This window comes from Gobio gobio (genome assembly GCF_949357685.1).
Source record: "Gobio gobio genome assembly, chromosome: 7".
Lineage (NCBI taxonomy): Eukaryota > Metazoa > Chordata > Actinopteri > Cypriniformes > Gobionidae > Gobio > Gobio gobio.
In genome coordinates, this window is record NC_137103.1 from 15,946,739 (window position 1) to 15,962,121 (window position 15,383).

The following is a 15,383-nucleotide window of genomic DNA, read 5'->3' on the forward strand; positions in this document are numbered from 1 at the left end:
CCCACAGATGCTCGATTGGATTGAAATCTGGGGAATTTGGAGGCCAAGTCAACACCTCAAACTCGTGCTCCTCAAACCATTCCTGAACCATTTTTTGCTTTGTGGCAGGGTGAATTATCCTGCTGAAAGAGGCCACAGCCACCAGGGAATACCGTTTCCATGAAAGAGTCTACATGGTTTGCAACAATGCTTAGGTAGGTGGTATGTGTCAAAGTAAAATATACATGGATGGCAGGACCCAAGGTTTCCAAGCAGAACATTGCCCAAAGCATCACACTGCCTCTGCAGGTTTGCCTTCTTCCCAAAGTGCATCCTGGTTCCATGTGTTCCCTCAGGTAAGCATTTCTATCCACAAGATGTAAAAGAAACCATGATTCATCAGACCAGGCCACCTTCTTCCATTGCCCCGTGGTCCAGTTCTGATGCTCAAGTGCCCACTGTTGGCACTTTCGGCGGTGGAAAGGGGTCAGCATGGGCAGCATTATGCAGCCCCTTATGCAATAAATTGCGATGCACTGTGTATTCTGGCACTTTTCTATCACAACCCGTATTAACTTTTTGATCAATTTGAGCTACAATAGCTCGTCTGTTTGACCAGACCACACAAACCAGCCTTTGCTTCCCACATGCATCAATGAGCCCTGGCCGGCCATGATCCTGTCGCCGGTTCACCACTGTTTCTTCCTTGGACCACTTTTGATAGATACTGACCACTGCAGACCAGGAACACCCAGGGTGGAGATCTTTGAAGACGGATCAGAGGATGAATGGACCACACACACCATTGGTAGAGCGTGAGTATTCAGGTCAGAAATGCGAAATATGCTTATGTTATATATGTTGTTTCGGTCACTATATGACGCCTAAATGAATCTGATGGTCAGGTGGTACAATGGTCATGTGGGACAGGTTGGATTTCTCAGAAAATTCCCATCTTACAAGCTTCCATTACGAGCTCTATGAGGACGTGAACACTTTATACAAGTTGAATTCACAAGGAGAGGATTCAGGATTGGAGATCGCTGGAAGAATCATGTGGAGTATGTTGAAGAATTTTAGGGTAAGTAGAGCAGGTAAGTAGTCTGTTGTCCATAGTTTAACCATGGGTACCTCCGATGATTCCCCGGATCAAGGGAACAGGGGGACTGGAAGCCAAATACGCATTGGAAAGGAGTGGGTCCAGTTGCAGGCTGACAGAGGGAGTTTTGGGCGTACTCGGCCCAGACAAGGAAACGTTTCCAGGAGATCTGATGGCCGTGGCCAAAGGTTCTCAGGAAACATCATGAATTTTCCTCTTGGTCTGCCCCTTTGGCTAGGGATGGTATCCAGAGGAGAGGCTCCAGATCACACCTAGGAGGATGAAAAGGCCTTCCATACATGGGAGATAAATTGTGGACCACGGTCAGACACTATACTTCTGGGAGGCCAAAATTGCAGAACACATTACTGAACATCAGCGCGGCTGTTTTCATGGCAGTAGGGAGTCCCTTAGAGGGGGATTAGACGGCAGGTTTTGGAGAATCTGTCTACTATGACCAGGATACAGGTGAATCCATCTGAGGGAGCAGATGCATTATGAAGTCCACTCCTTGGTGTGACCAACTGTGATGAGGAACTGGCAGCGGAAGGAGTTTGCAAGATGGAAGACGGTGTAGTTTTGGCATCCCTGAACAAACCTTCTGACCTCCTGCACCATGCCTGGCCACCAGAAGCGATCTTGTAGCAGTAAGAGGGTTTGATTGGTCCCTGGGTGGCCAGTGCCCACTGAATTATGGACAGATCTTATCAGGGGAATGTGTAGAGTTCTGGGAATGTACGTGTGGCTAGGTGGACACCCCGGAAGAGTGGGTTCGGAGGCATTGGTTTAGGAAATCCTTTCATCCAGGGACCACTGCATTGGGCTGACTTTGAGGCTAGATGGGATACCTGGTTCAGGATTCTCTGGAGTCTTGTCTGGAGCATGGAATCATGATCTGCCTTTACATTCTTGGTCCCAGGGCGATAGGAACTCTTGAACTCAAAACGTGTCATAATTACATTCTGCTGTAGCCTGGGAAAACCCAGACAACTTCTGGCAAATTTAGATTTGCTCTGCAAGTAATCTGGCAAAGAGCCCATTCAAACCCATTTCTAAGCCCTAGAAATCGAGGCACCAATCAGAAACGTTGAGGCGGGCTTTACACGATGACGACAGCGCAGCGACAGTGAAGCAGATTCTGTACACTGACTACAAAGATGGATGCAGCAGTGGAACATCACTATCAGCTATCGCGGCTGTTTTAAGCGATTTAAACTTTTCCATTCCGTTAAAACCAGAGCAAAGAACAACACAAGAAGCCTTCATATCTAAAAAAAGATGTTATCGCTGTCTTACCGACTGGATTCGGCAAAAGTCTGATATACCAGCTTGCTTGTCTTAGCGAGAGCCCGGTAGTGTTAATGTTTCACAAAATATAGTTTTAAGTCCTTTTCAGGCGAGAATGTAGTTGTTTTTAAAGCCAAAATCTGTGGTTTATTTATAAAGAGAGCGCCTTTTTGAAAATTTGATCTGCCGTTTTTGGAGTTGTGAGCTCCAGTGGACCATCGGCGCTCAATTGCTCAACCCCACCGAGAGGCGCCTTTCCTCGGCCAGTCCTTCTGCCGTCTGCCGCTGGCTCTGATGTGAAGATATGATTCGTCTTGTGTAGATCTAACGGCTGATCTTTGCTCTCATTAATCTATAATTTGTTCCCTGACAGATCGTTTTGTCTGAGGGCAAAGTGAAGTTTCATAACTTTATATTTGTAAGCTATTAAACTTTACCGTTGTAGTCTCCTAGCGCTGACTTTCTTTGACTGAATTGCTTTATGTATTGTATAGCTTCTTATACCTTTTACTTATACTTTTAAAATGGATATTGATCCCGCATTAAACTAACATTTAACAAAAAGAGATTGGGTTTTGTTTTATGTCGTATCTCATTGTATTACAGTGATAATCATAGGCTATTTTATGCACACATGATATTACATGTTTTTATTTTTTAATGTAAACGAAAAGAGGCCGGGTTTTTTAAATGTTTCGTTTTGTTATATACATGCATTGAAGATAATATGCATTGCCTTCACTACATTTGTGTGGCTATAATATGTTTAATATTAACTATTACCGTCATCGGGAGTTCATTCTCCGGAGTCAAACTTGGTAAGTCACGGACGCAAGTTAGAAGTTCGCGTACAAAATATGTCATAAAACACCACTGCCTCATTTCATAAAAAAAATAAAATAAAAAAAACTTAAACATATTAGCCACACACATGTGGTTCAGGCAACGCGTAGTTAGGCCTACATTCATTATCTTATATATTTATAATAAAACGAAGTATAAAACACCCTGCCTCTTTTCATTTACATTTTAAAAATAATTAAACATTAATATGTGGTTTAGGTAAGGTGACCAGATTTCTGAAATGGAAACCGGGGACATTTCCTATTTGAGAACACAAGTACAGACCATAGACAGTGGTACAGACAAGAACGCATATTGAGAAACGGCCAGAGTCTCAGATGTTTCTCCGTCGCTCTGCATACGTCATCTCCCTCATCGCTCTGATTGGTTTTAGGTCTATCCAATTGCGCCGAGAGGCATTTGAGCGACGCCCGTTGGTGACGCCCCTTTGGAAATGATTTGTCTATGAAGCTTTGCCAGACCATAACTCAGTTACTACTGAGAATGGTCTGGTTTTAACCAGGCTAATTCTGCTGGGGTGGGTTTTCAGGAGATGAAGGCACATGGATGGAGTCATGATGGTTTCCCCTGCTGCTGCGATAGGACCAATTCTACCCCAGTTGTAGATTAATCTACTTCCACTACATATTTTTTCTCAGTGTCAAGATGGATAAGGAGCGGTGTTCTGGTGAAGGCATCTTTAAGTTTCTGCATGAATTGTGTGGCCTCTAAGGTCCAGGACAGAAACTTCTGGATGGTTGATAGTATGTTAACAGAGTCTTTATTTTGTTACCAACACTGTTAGACATTTTATTGTATTTTTGCGGTAACTTACTGGCAGCACTATTGCCAGTAAGTTACTGTAATTGCCCCTTTACAGTAGCTTACCTGTAAATGTGTTTTACAGTATGATGCCCTTACCGTAATTTAATTTTACAGTATGATGCCCTTACCGTAATTTAATTTTACAGTATGATGCCCTTACCGCAATTTAATTTTACAGTATGATGCCCTTACCGCAATTTATTTTTACAGTATAATAATTTTTACAGTAATTTTACTGTAATTTATTTTACTTTTTATTTTACAAAATATGCATATGTTAATATGTTATTACTTTATTTTGAATATTTTACATGAATGCAATAAAATAAATAATACATTTAATAAATTCCAAATAAGAGACTTGAGTCCATGTACATCAGTATATTTTTTTATTCACCGTCACAATCAATTACAAAAAACAGAAAAAAAATAGAGAACTGAATTCATTACAACAAATCAAAGCAGAGATCATGACGATATGGCAACAAAAAGTATGAACAAAATACCCCAGCTGGTCTTGGCTGGCCTCCCTACTGGTAAACTACTAATGGCTGATCTGAAACAAAACAGAGGGACAATGTGTGAGAAATGGTTTATCTCATCTAAATTTGTTCATGGACAGATGAGGTAACAACTTGTGCAACAGCAGTTATTCATAGTTATACTTGTTATATTATTATTATTCATAGTTATACTTATATTATATATCTCTATCCCGAGGACAAGCGTGCGCGCTCTGGAGATTATCATGTGAAACGCAACAATACCCAATCAGAAAGCAAGCTGCTGACGGAAGACACCTCCCTCCAGCTCACGCTGGAACATGTAAAGGCCATGTTCACACCATCTCCATTACTTCATCTAAACATTTTCCTTTCCCCCCCCGCAAATTTTCTTTAAAAAGCATTCCATACACTATCAGGGTATATACAGAACTTCTTAAGTTGAATTTAATACCTTTTACTACCTTTTTTAATACCTTCAAAATATTTTTTAATACCAGCGCGACTTCAAGCTGCAACTATAGTAGCGTAAATGAAATATCTTTCCAAATGGAATAACATATTGCATCACAATGTAACGAGGTCATTATAACTTAACATCAGCTGCCCACAGAGATGAGAATAGAAATAAAGACAGAATAGGAAGGAGACATCTTCTTCATAGTTCATGCAGTGTACAGAGCAATTTTCACGGCGCAATATAGATTTTTTTTCTTTTTCGTTTTAAATCATGAAGGCGAGTCAGTGGATATCACACAAAAACGTAATGTGTGTGAGAGTCGGTGAAGTCTCAAACCTGGTCAATTATTCACTACTGAAAGTGAACGTAAAATCTGACAAGCTTTCGGCGCATATTCTCACAGAGACAAGAGATATCTCTTTATTTATATAAATCTGCTTTAACATATGCTGATAACGTATAGCCTATAACTGTCTGAATTTATATTCTTAATATTTCTCTTTTGGCCCATATTGTGAAACAAATTAGAAGAGAAGTATAGGCCCATTTCGTGTTAAACAAGTTTTTTTTTAAATAAAGCTGCTCTTACTTTCTGATAATACTGATATTATTGTAGTGTTCTGACATATTATAGACTGATAATCATTTTAATTATAGGCATATAATTCCTTGTTTAATTGTGCAAAATGTATTTAAATAATGAGGAGTAAGCTAATATATCTATTCTTTTATTATGCAACATGTCGGTTGTGCATTGATGCATTATGAAATTATCACGGGGGCAAATTAAATGTATTATCAATTTAATAATAAAAGTAGGCCTACCCTAATAATAATAATAATCATTTATATACATAAATAGTAAATGCTAAATCTTCACTCATACAGTGAGCAGACAAGTCGCGCTCGCTGATCCGAGCCATGGTGTGAGCATATAAACCGTGAGCTTTGGCTTTACATCGCATGCGATCTACCCGTACAGTGTGAGTAGATACGCTTGCTGAAATCGCACAGTGTATGCCAAGCTTTAAGCAACTTGCATACGGTATTTCGAAACAGCTCTTCAATGCCATAGATTCAAATTGAAAGAGTGGTGTTTAGTTGCAAGGTCTAAACACCACAGCACCTCAGCTCGCAATGTAGTGGTGGTGATAGGGCATAGCGTCTGCTGTCTGACGTCTGTCACGCACCTGATGATGGAGCTGCTAGACTAACGTTAGGCTACTGGCAGTGGTTTGAATCGGGAGAGCAGTCGGGGTTGAGGGCAAAGCAGTGGAGGTTGAGGTCGTTGATGCATCTGTAGCGCAGAACATTGGTATGGGAAGCTGCTCGCTACGTCCGCGCATCCTAGCTTGGTGGCTATTTGATTACATATGCGATTTGACGCCATTCACCCCCACCCAGGTTATATTAATTGTCTTCTTGCAGACGTGGCAATAAGCCTCGCGGCTGTTGCAAACTACTGGCCTAAGCCAGTCTTTAAATCGTGAGTCCTCCAGCCAGAGGTCCGAAAACTTGCATTTCCCCATGCTTTAATTACTGAATGGAAGCGAGCTCGCGTACATGTTTGTCAGCAAGCCAGCCGCGGATCCAGTTCGTTTCAGCGCGCGCGAACGAACACCACCTCACACGATATCGCGCAGGTCCTACTCTAAACATATAAATAAATCCACGCGAATTTTAGAAAAAAAAGGCCAAATTGACAAATTTATCTAAAAAAAATTGGACTCGAAAATGTAATACCTCGTCAGATGACGTTTAGTACTTTTTACTACTTTTTAATGCCCTTAATTTTGGCTAATTTCATTTACTACCTTTTACAACCCCGCGGACACCCTGACTATAAGAGCAATTTCATGATATGATATACTTCATATCACCTGTGGTGTGGTAGGCAAACGTCACCTCCTGCTCAACTGACATCTTATGCTGCCTTCACGTGCTATAGGAATTAGTGAACTAGTTTCCTAGTTAAAAAATTGGACATGAACGCCCTCTCAAGTCAAAATCTGAATGTGATGAGCTCGTAATCACAACTTCAGAAGTGGGAAGTAGGAAATTTCTAGCACATGAAGGCAGCATAAGACGAGGTTGGCTGAAAATTAAAAGATAAAAGTCTCTCAGAAATTGCAAATAATTAAATACTTGCACCTGTACATACTTGCATGATTAGTTTTTAGTTCAGGTTTTAGTTGTAGTCCAGCTTTGTCCGTTTCTCCGTCTATTCCTCAGTCTCTCTGTTTTCTGGTCACTGGTTGGATATGATCTGCATATAAAATAATGTATACATATTTTGGTAACACTTTACAATAAGGTTGTATTAGTTAACATTAGTTAAAGGGTTAGTTCACCCAAAAATGAAAATTCTGTCATTAATTACTCACCCTCATGTCGTTGGACACCCGTAAGACCTCCGTTCATATTCGGAACACAAATGAAGATATTTTAGTTGAAAGCTGATGCTGAGAAAGGCTTCAGATAGGCCCCCATTGGCATTCAGTACATTGACACTTCCAAGATCCATGAAAGGCACTTAAAACGTCGTTACAAAGTCTATCTCACCACAGTGGCTCTACAATAATTTTACGATGTGACGACAATAGTTTTTGTGCGCAAAAAAAAATCTAAATAACACCTTTATCCAACTTGTTCTCGACTTCCGTGTGTGCCTCCACGACGCATGCGCGAGAATATGACGTAGATCCGGCGTTCGGACACATGACCCAGAAGCGATTTGTTTACGAGCAGAGGAAGACGCACGTGTCTAAGCTGTTGAATTCTACATTGATCGTGCTTTAGGTCTCGGCGTAGTGCTCAAAATGGGGTTAAAGTGTGCATTTCATGGATTCCCGAACGCCGGATCTGCGTCATATTCTCGCGCATGCGTCGTGGAGGCACACACGGAAGTCGAGAACAAGTTGGATAAAGGTGTTATTTAGATTTTTTTTTGCGCACAAAAACTATTGTCGTCATATCGTAAAATGATTGTAGAGTCACTGTGGTGAGATGGACTTTGTAACGACGTTTTTAGTGCCTTTTATGGGTCTTGTGAGTGTAAATGTACTGAATGCCAATGGAGGCCTATCTGAAGCCTTTCTCAGCATCAGCTTTACACTAAAATATCTTCATTTGTGTCTGAAGATGAACGGAGGTCTTACGGGTGTCCAACGACATGAGGGTGAGTAATTAATGACAGAATTTTCATTTTTGGGTGAACTAACCCTTTAATGCATTAGTTAACATGAACTAACCATGAACAACACCTCTGTTCAGCATTAGTTAATCTTTTTTAACGTTAGTTCATAAAAATCCAGCTGTTCATATTAGTTCACAGTGCATTAACTAATGTTAGCAAGATTTCAATAATGCATTAGTAAATGTTGAAATTAACATTAACAAAGATAAATAAATGCTTTATAAGTGCAGTTCATTATTAGTTAATTTTAACTAATGTAGTTAACTAATGAACCGTATTGTAAAGTGTTACACAAATTTTTAAGTGCATACAATGAATCATTTTTAATTACTTTGTCATGTTATGCAGTGACATATCCCACATGAGACTAAACAGTCACAACAAGATAACAAATAGATGCCAAGTAGGAAATGCAGGCAACAAGTATTTTTGAAATAATAAAATGTTATGCATTAAAAGACGTTAATCACATAATGTTAGTCAAAATATATACTTACAAAGCCAAAGATGCTCAGTGCTGTGGCTCTTTCTGGGGTGTTGTTAGCTCCTGTTGACACAAGAGAGAAAAAGAAGAAATTTTCATTAATGTTTATTGACTATAATGGTGCCTAAATGTTATGCACATGATAATTCACAGATATAGGATGACTGCTAGATTGACCACTTACACAATCAAATGACTATCAACACTGAAAAAAGAGAGAAGACAATAATAGAGCCTTCAGTGGCATGTAAAAATGAATTCATATGAAATAATATAATAAATAAGAAGCATCAATGAACATACTTGAACTAATTATTATTATACTTGAATATATATTAATCCTCTGGTGTATACACTGGCGTAAATGTTCTATTTTCGAGAGAGAGAGAGAGAGAGAGAGAGAGAGAGAGAGAGAGAGAGAGAGAGAGAGAGAGAGAGAGAGCCTTTGACACCGCTAACGTTACTTCAAATGGCGTCACACACATTTAACTGTCAACGAAAATATGTAACTATAACTGGCCGTGAAAAGACGGAAACCATTGTTCGCGTAAATACAACATTTGGTACATAATGTACAATGCAGGTAACAGTTAGTCAATTGTATGCAAATTTAATGGGTTATGAAAGCGGTTCTTGAGGAAAATGAACAGTTCCCCGAGACTGTCATATAGTAATAGCAATTCGATATTATTATTTACTTTCTTCATATATGTAGCTATATTTAATGAATATTGGTTTACGTTTTAAAAGTATCAAAGACATTTGTGACAAATTTGTCAAATAAAAACTTCTTACCTCAGGAAAGCTCGCAGCTGGTGTCTGGCGATCCGATCCACAGGCAGGGACGTCCGTTATGCGCGCACTCGACACAAACCTCATTTGCGCGGGCTTGGCACGCGAGTAAACAATTTAAATTGTGTGAGGTGTAAGCAAAGTTTATAAATATATTTTTTAAACATTTAAAAATTACATTTATATCACCACACTTGTACTGGTATTACTCTGGCATTAAAATAATAATAAATAAAATAAAATTACGGATCATGAGATATAAAATGCTAACAGTAGGTGTTTGTGTGTGTGTGTAGCCTACCGTTAGCATTTTATATCTCATGATCCGTCATTTTATTTTGCAACGTACAGTTATAGCCGAAAAATAAACAAGTAATGAAACTTCACTTTGCCCTCAGCCTAAACGATTTGCCAGGGAACAAATTATAGATCCATGAGAGCAAATATGGGCCGTTAAATCTCCACAAGACTAATTATAGCTGGAGACGCCACAGAGACATCAGAGCCAGCGGCAGACGTCAGAAGGGCTAGCCGAGGAAAGTCTACTCTCGCCGGGTAAACAGGCGCTGAACGCCGCTGACTCACTGGAGCTCACATCTCCGAAAACACCAGATAAAATGTTAAAATAGGCACTCTTCTTATAAATAAACCACAGATTTGAGCTTTAAACAACTACATTACCGACTAAAAAAGTCTTAAAACTACGTTTTGTCACACATTAACAGTTTTAACACAAAAAGACGTGTAAACACAGCCCATGTCAGTCATTTCTCAACGAGAGGAGCCGCTGGCAGAAGCTCCTCCTACGAGGCGAATTCGAAATACATTTATAACACTAATACTTTACTCTATTTATTCTATACTCTATTTTTTCCTCTTTTTGAAAGTTGTGAAATCACTATTGTGGAGTTTTTCTTTTGCTATTTGAGCAAATGGGCACACAAAAAATATATAATTATTGTATTCTCTCATTCACCGCTATAAAATTTAACCCAACTATGACGACTTCCGCTCTGAGAAACCCGAAAATGTGAAAAGGGTCGGAGAAAATACTAAGTATAAAAATTACTTCTTTGTCTCCCACAAAGAACTAATTTTACATCCTTCCATCCACATGTTTTTATTTAACTTTTAAACATCCAGTGTGTGTGTGTGTTTGTGTGTATTCTTTGTTTACAGTAGCACTACTGCTTTTACGTAAACAGTAAAATACTGCAAATTCCCATATACAGTAAGTTACTGTAAATTTCATTAAAAATACCCACAATGCAGTGCATATTACAGTAGCTAACCGTAAATAATATAAATGGTATTTTACTGGGCTTTTTTGCGGTAAGTAACTGTAAAATTGCGGTAAAGTCTAACAGTGAACCTGAAGAGTAGACATTGAAGATGAACAGCGCAAATACCTCCTTGCTGGCAGAGCGTGAGTATTCAGGTAAGTCTATAACTTGAAAACGCATGAGAAGATCACAAGGAGAGTATAGAAGAGGATTCACAAGGAGATCGCTAGAAGAATCATAAGGAGTAGGAGTACATTGAAGAATCTTAGGGTAAGTAGAGCGGGTAAGTACTCCGTTGTCCATAGATGAGACCAGACAATGACTGGGTGCGAAGTGTGTGCTTTTATGTAGGGATTATTGTAGTACTGATTGTAGTGCTGATGGGAAACAGGTACAGGTGATTAGTATTCAGGTGAGAGTGAGCATTGGGTGTGTGATACTGTTGAGTCTGATGAACTCATTTCATAACAGTAGATAAACTTTACACAGTTATTGATCTGAACTGAATCAACACTGAACTGACCTTAGCAGAATAATGACACTATTGTTTTTTAAAGCAGCAGAATTGAATTCTGTTTGCTTCATTGGTAATTTTTTCCCTGTTAATCACTGTAAAGGTGCTTTGAAATTATATTGTATAAAGTGCAATAATAATAGTGACTTGACTTGAATATTGAAATATATTCAAATAGAAAACAGTTATTCTCAACTGTAATAATATTTCACAATTGTACTGTCTTTACTGTATTTTTGATCAAATAAATTCAGCTTTGGTGAGCAAGAGCCCTATCTATCTATAGATACACTATATTTCCAAAAGTTTTGGGACACCTGCCTTTAATGCACATGAAATTTAATGATTCGTCACTCCAGGCAACAAGTCTACACTACTCTAGTGCCCAGTGGTGACGTGCTTTACACCACTGCATCTGACGCTTTGCATTGCACTTGGTGATGTAAGGCTTGGATGCAGCTGCTCGGCCATGGAAACTCATTCCATGAAGCTCTCTATGCACTGTTCTTGAGCTAATCTGAAGGCTACAAGAAGTTTTGAGGTCTGTAGCTATTGACGCCAGAAAGTTGGTGACTTCTGCGCACTGTGCGCCTCAGCATGCGCTGACCCCCGATCTGTGATTTTACGTGGCCTACCACTTCACGGCTGAGTTGCTGTGGTTCCCAATTGCTTCCACTTTGTTATAATGCCACTAACAGTTGACCGTGGAATATTTAGTCGTGATGAAATTTCACAAATAGACGTATTGCACAGGTGGCAACCTATCACAGTACCACCGTGAATTCAAGCTTGAATTCACTGAGCTCCTGAGAGCGACCCATTCTTTCACAAATGTTTGTAGAAACAGTATGCATGCATAGGTGCGTGATTTTATACACCTATGGCCATGAAAGTGATTGAAACACCTGAATTCAATGATTTGGAGGAGTGTCCCAATATTTTTGCCAATATGGTGTATATAAATAGATAGCATAAAAAAACCTGACTGCATTTCTCCCCATTTTATATTCAAATGACAGTCACATCAAGGTATATTTCTTTTCTGTTTGATCTCTAAGTATACAGCACAATCATTAACATATCAAACTGCTATTTCTAGCATATATAAAACAGCAAGTCACAGAAGTTTTCTTGAAAATGTTTCATTTGGTTGTCGCAAACATCATTACGAGACAGGGACACTGAGATCATTTAGGGAACAGGGAGCAATTTTCATGTAATTGGGTGTCATCAGTGGATTCTAGAGGTAAAGTCGACTTCAAAGCCGTCGGAAATCAGCTGGGTGGGTGTAGAGAGGCTCACCACTGCTGTGGCCCTGGACATCTGCAACACACACACACACACACACACACACACACACACACACACACACACACACACACACACACACACACACACACACACACACACACACACACACACACACACACACACACACACACACACACACACACACACACACACACACACAATCTGCCACTCATTAGAACATGGTCATACACACACAACACATGCTCATTAACAATGTGCACAGCTCCAGACATCAGCATTTGACTCAATCTATGGCATTCTCAAAAGTGAACATGACATTAACACATTATTTTCTGTGCTGACTGAGCAACAGAATGATTGTCTGTGTGCTGAGGGTTTTGTGAGCAGATGTTGTGTAATATTGGGTGTTCAAACACTTATGTCAGTCCTGTATGCTTGAGAGACAATTCTCACTCTCTCACACACAGAAACATATCGGTGCATGCCAAAATGAACTAAATCACATTAACACATACACATGCACACACACAAAACACTGATGTTCTGCTTTATTTATAAATAGAGTGTTATCTCTCACCTGAGCCCCTGACGGTAATAAGGAGTTTTTTACGGTCTGTCGGGGAAGAGAGATAGTCAGCTCATCAGACCCCCCAAAAACATCAAAGAATGTGTACAAGGTTCTTTTTTTTTGTACCATAATTTGGATGTAATCCCAAAAGGTTTGCTATGATTTTCTTAGAGGATTCTACAACAAAACATAAATTAGATAGTTTAGAACGCACAGCTCAAAATAGAACTATTTCTATCTATCTATCTATCTATCTATCTATCTATCTATCTATCTATCTATCTATCTATCTATCTATCTATCTATCTATCTATCTGTCTATCTGTCTATCTGTCTGTCTGTCTGTCTGTCTGTCTAGTTTGTTGTTTAATTATTTTATATATTTTAACAATTGTAAAATACAGGTCGTCATTTTTTATGAAAAGTGGTCTCTATTTGACAGGTGGTTGAAGGGTAAAAAAAGTAAAGTGCACAATGTGCACCAATGAATTGTTCACAACAAGAGTACAACATATGATTACAGTTTTTTTATTAGCTTTGGTACTATTTTCACAAGTAAGGTGTACATTTTCATTCAGTTGCACATATTCCATATAATCATTGTTTCATGTGTTTTCAAACACAAGATTATTGTAATATGTAATGAGAACATTTGGTTTAATCACCGAAACACAACAGTGTAATCTTCTTTCAATTTAGTACTTTTCACAATCCGTTTATTTAACAGCAAACAATGCAAGATACATGTTTCAAATCACCCTCGTTGCTGAATTATCTACTACAGGACCTATAGTAACAGGCTACAGATGCCACATAAGAAAATATGCTTGCATTACCTAACTTATGTAATTGAATCCATAATGTTTAATAGTATCTATTCAAAAGGTCAAAAGGTGTGATGAAAAGTTACGATATGGCCATGAGGAATTCAGGTGGACGGACAAGACTTCTTTCAATTGAACAAGAGCATGCCATTGTTGACATGGTGGTCTAGAACAACACCCACGGTCTCAAAGAAATTCAGCAAAGAATAACACAGGACAATCAACTGTTACACAGTATCCACCAATGCAGTCTCTCCACAATTGATCGTGTTCTAAGGAGAAATGCTATCCAAATGAAGAAAGTATACAAAGTGCCCTTTGAGAGGGACTCCGAGTGAAGGAGTTGCGATTCCAGTTTGTTCAAGTATGTGCAACCCAATTACTGCACTTTTACTGTCAACACAAAGATATATTTTTTCCTGAATTTTAAGTATGTGTCCATAAACTATTCCATGCTACTGTAAGTGAAAAGCATATTTATGTACTGCTGCTTCAAATGGTGAATTCAAACTTCAGTTTGAAGTTTTCAAACTTCAAACAACAGTTTCACATTAGTATTGACTACAATCAATGCCACTACTGTAAAACACTAACTTACTGTATTGCACCTTGTGTTCTTTGGATAGCAGTGCAACTCATTATGAGTACCTGTATATTGATGAAGCAGGCTTCAATCTTCACAAAAAAAGGAGAAGAGGGAGAAATGTGATTGGCCATCGTGCTACAGTCAATGTCCCTGGACAACGAGGAGGCAACATCACTCTCTGTGCCACAATATCTACAACTGGTGTTGTGGCACACAATGCTGTCTTGGGACCATACAACACAGCAAGGCTCCTACATTTTTTTTAAACCTCCTCAATGAAATCCTCTTTCCGCAGGGTGATCAGGAGCAAATGATGTGGAATTTTGGAGTTGTTTGGGACAATGTCCAATTCCACCATTCAGCACTAGTGCAAGAGTGGTTTGAGAATCAACCACATTTCAGGATGGTGTTCCTTCCACCATATTCTCCTTTCCTGAATCCAATTGAGGAATTCTTCTCCTCTTGGAGATGGAAAGTAGATGATCGCAACTCTTACAACCAAGTAAGTCTTCTTCAAGCGATGGAAGAGGCCTGTGGAGATATCGGGGCACAATTATGTCAAGGATGGATACAGCATTCTAGGCGTTTTTTCCGACGATGCATGACTCATGAAAATATTTGCTGTGATGTTGATGAAATTCTCTGGCCAGATGTAATTGAGAGGCATGATCAATAAATGAATTGATTCAATGAATGCAGGACATTTTTATTTTTTATTTACCTATGTACTTATTTGCATAATATTTTTTTTTTTGGGGGGGGGGGGGGGGGGGGTGACAACGCATTGTTATACACTTGAACTCCTCTGTAGCGTCTGGAGTGTCTCTCAACTAGGATCAAAGTGATCAGAGATGCTTTCCTCCAAACA

At 39.2% G+C, this 15,383-nt stretch overlaps 1 long non-coding RNA gene across 1 annotated transcript; it reads right to left on the reverse strand.

Annotated features, from left to right (window-relative positions):
* Nucleotides 1–4,407: 4,407 nt before the first annotated feature.
* LOC307129034 lies at nucleotides 4,408–10,224 on the reverse strand. The gene is made up of 4 exons (XR_013816842.1): nucleotides 9,472–10,224; nucleotides 8,690–8,739; nucleotides 7,158–7,262; nucleotides 4,408–4,589 (listed from the first exon to the last, which is right to left on the reverse strand). It is a non-coding gene; the product is annotated as an uncharacterized lncRNA (long non-coding RNA).
* Between the last annotated feature and the right edge of the window lie 5,159 nt (nucleotides 10,225–15,383).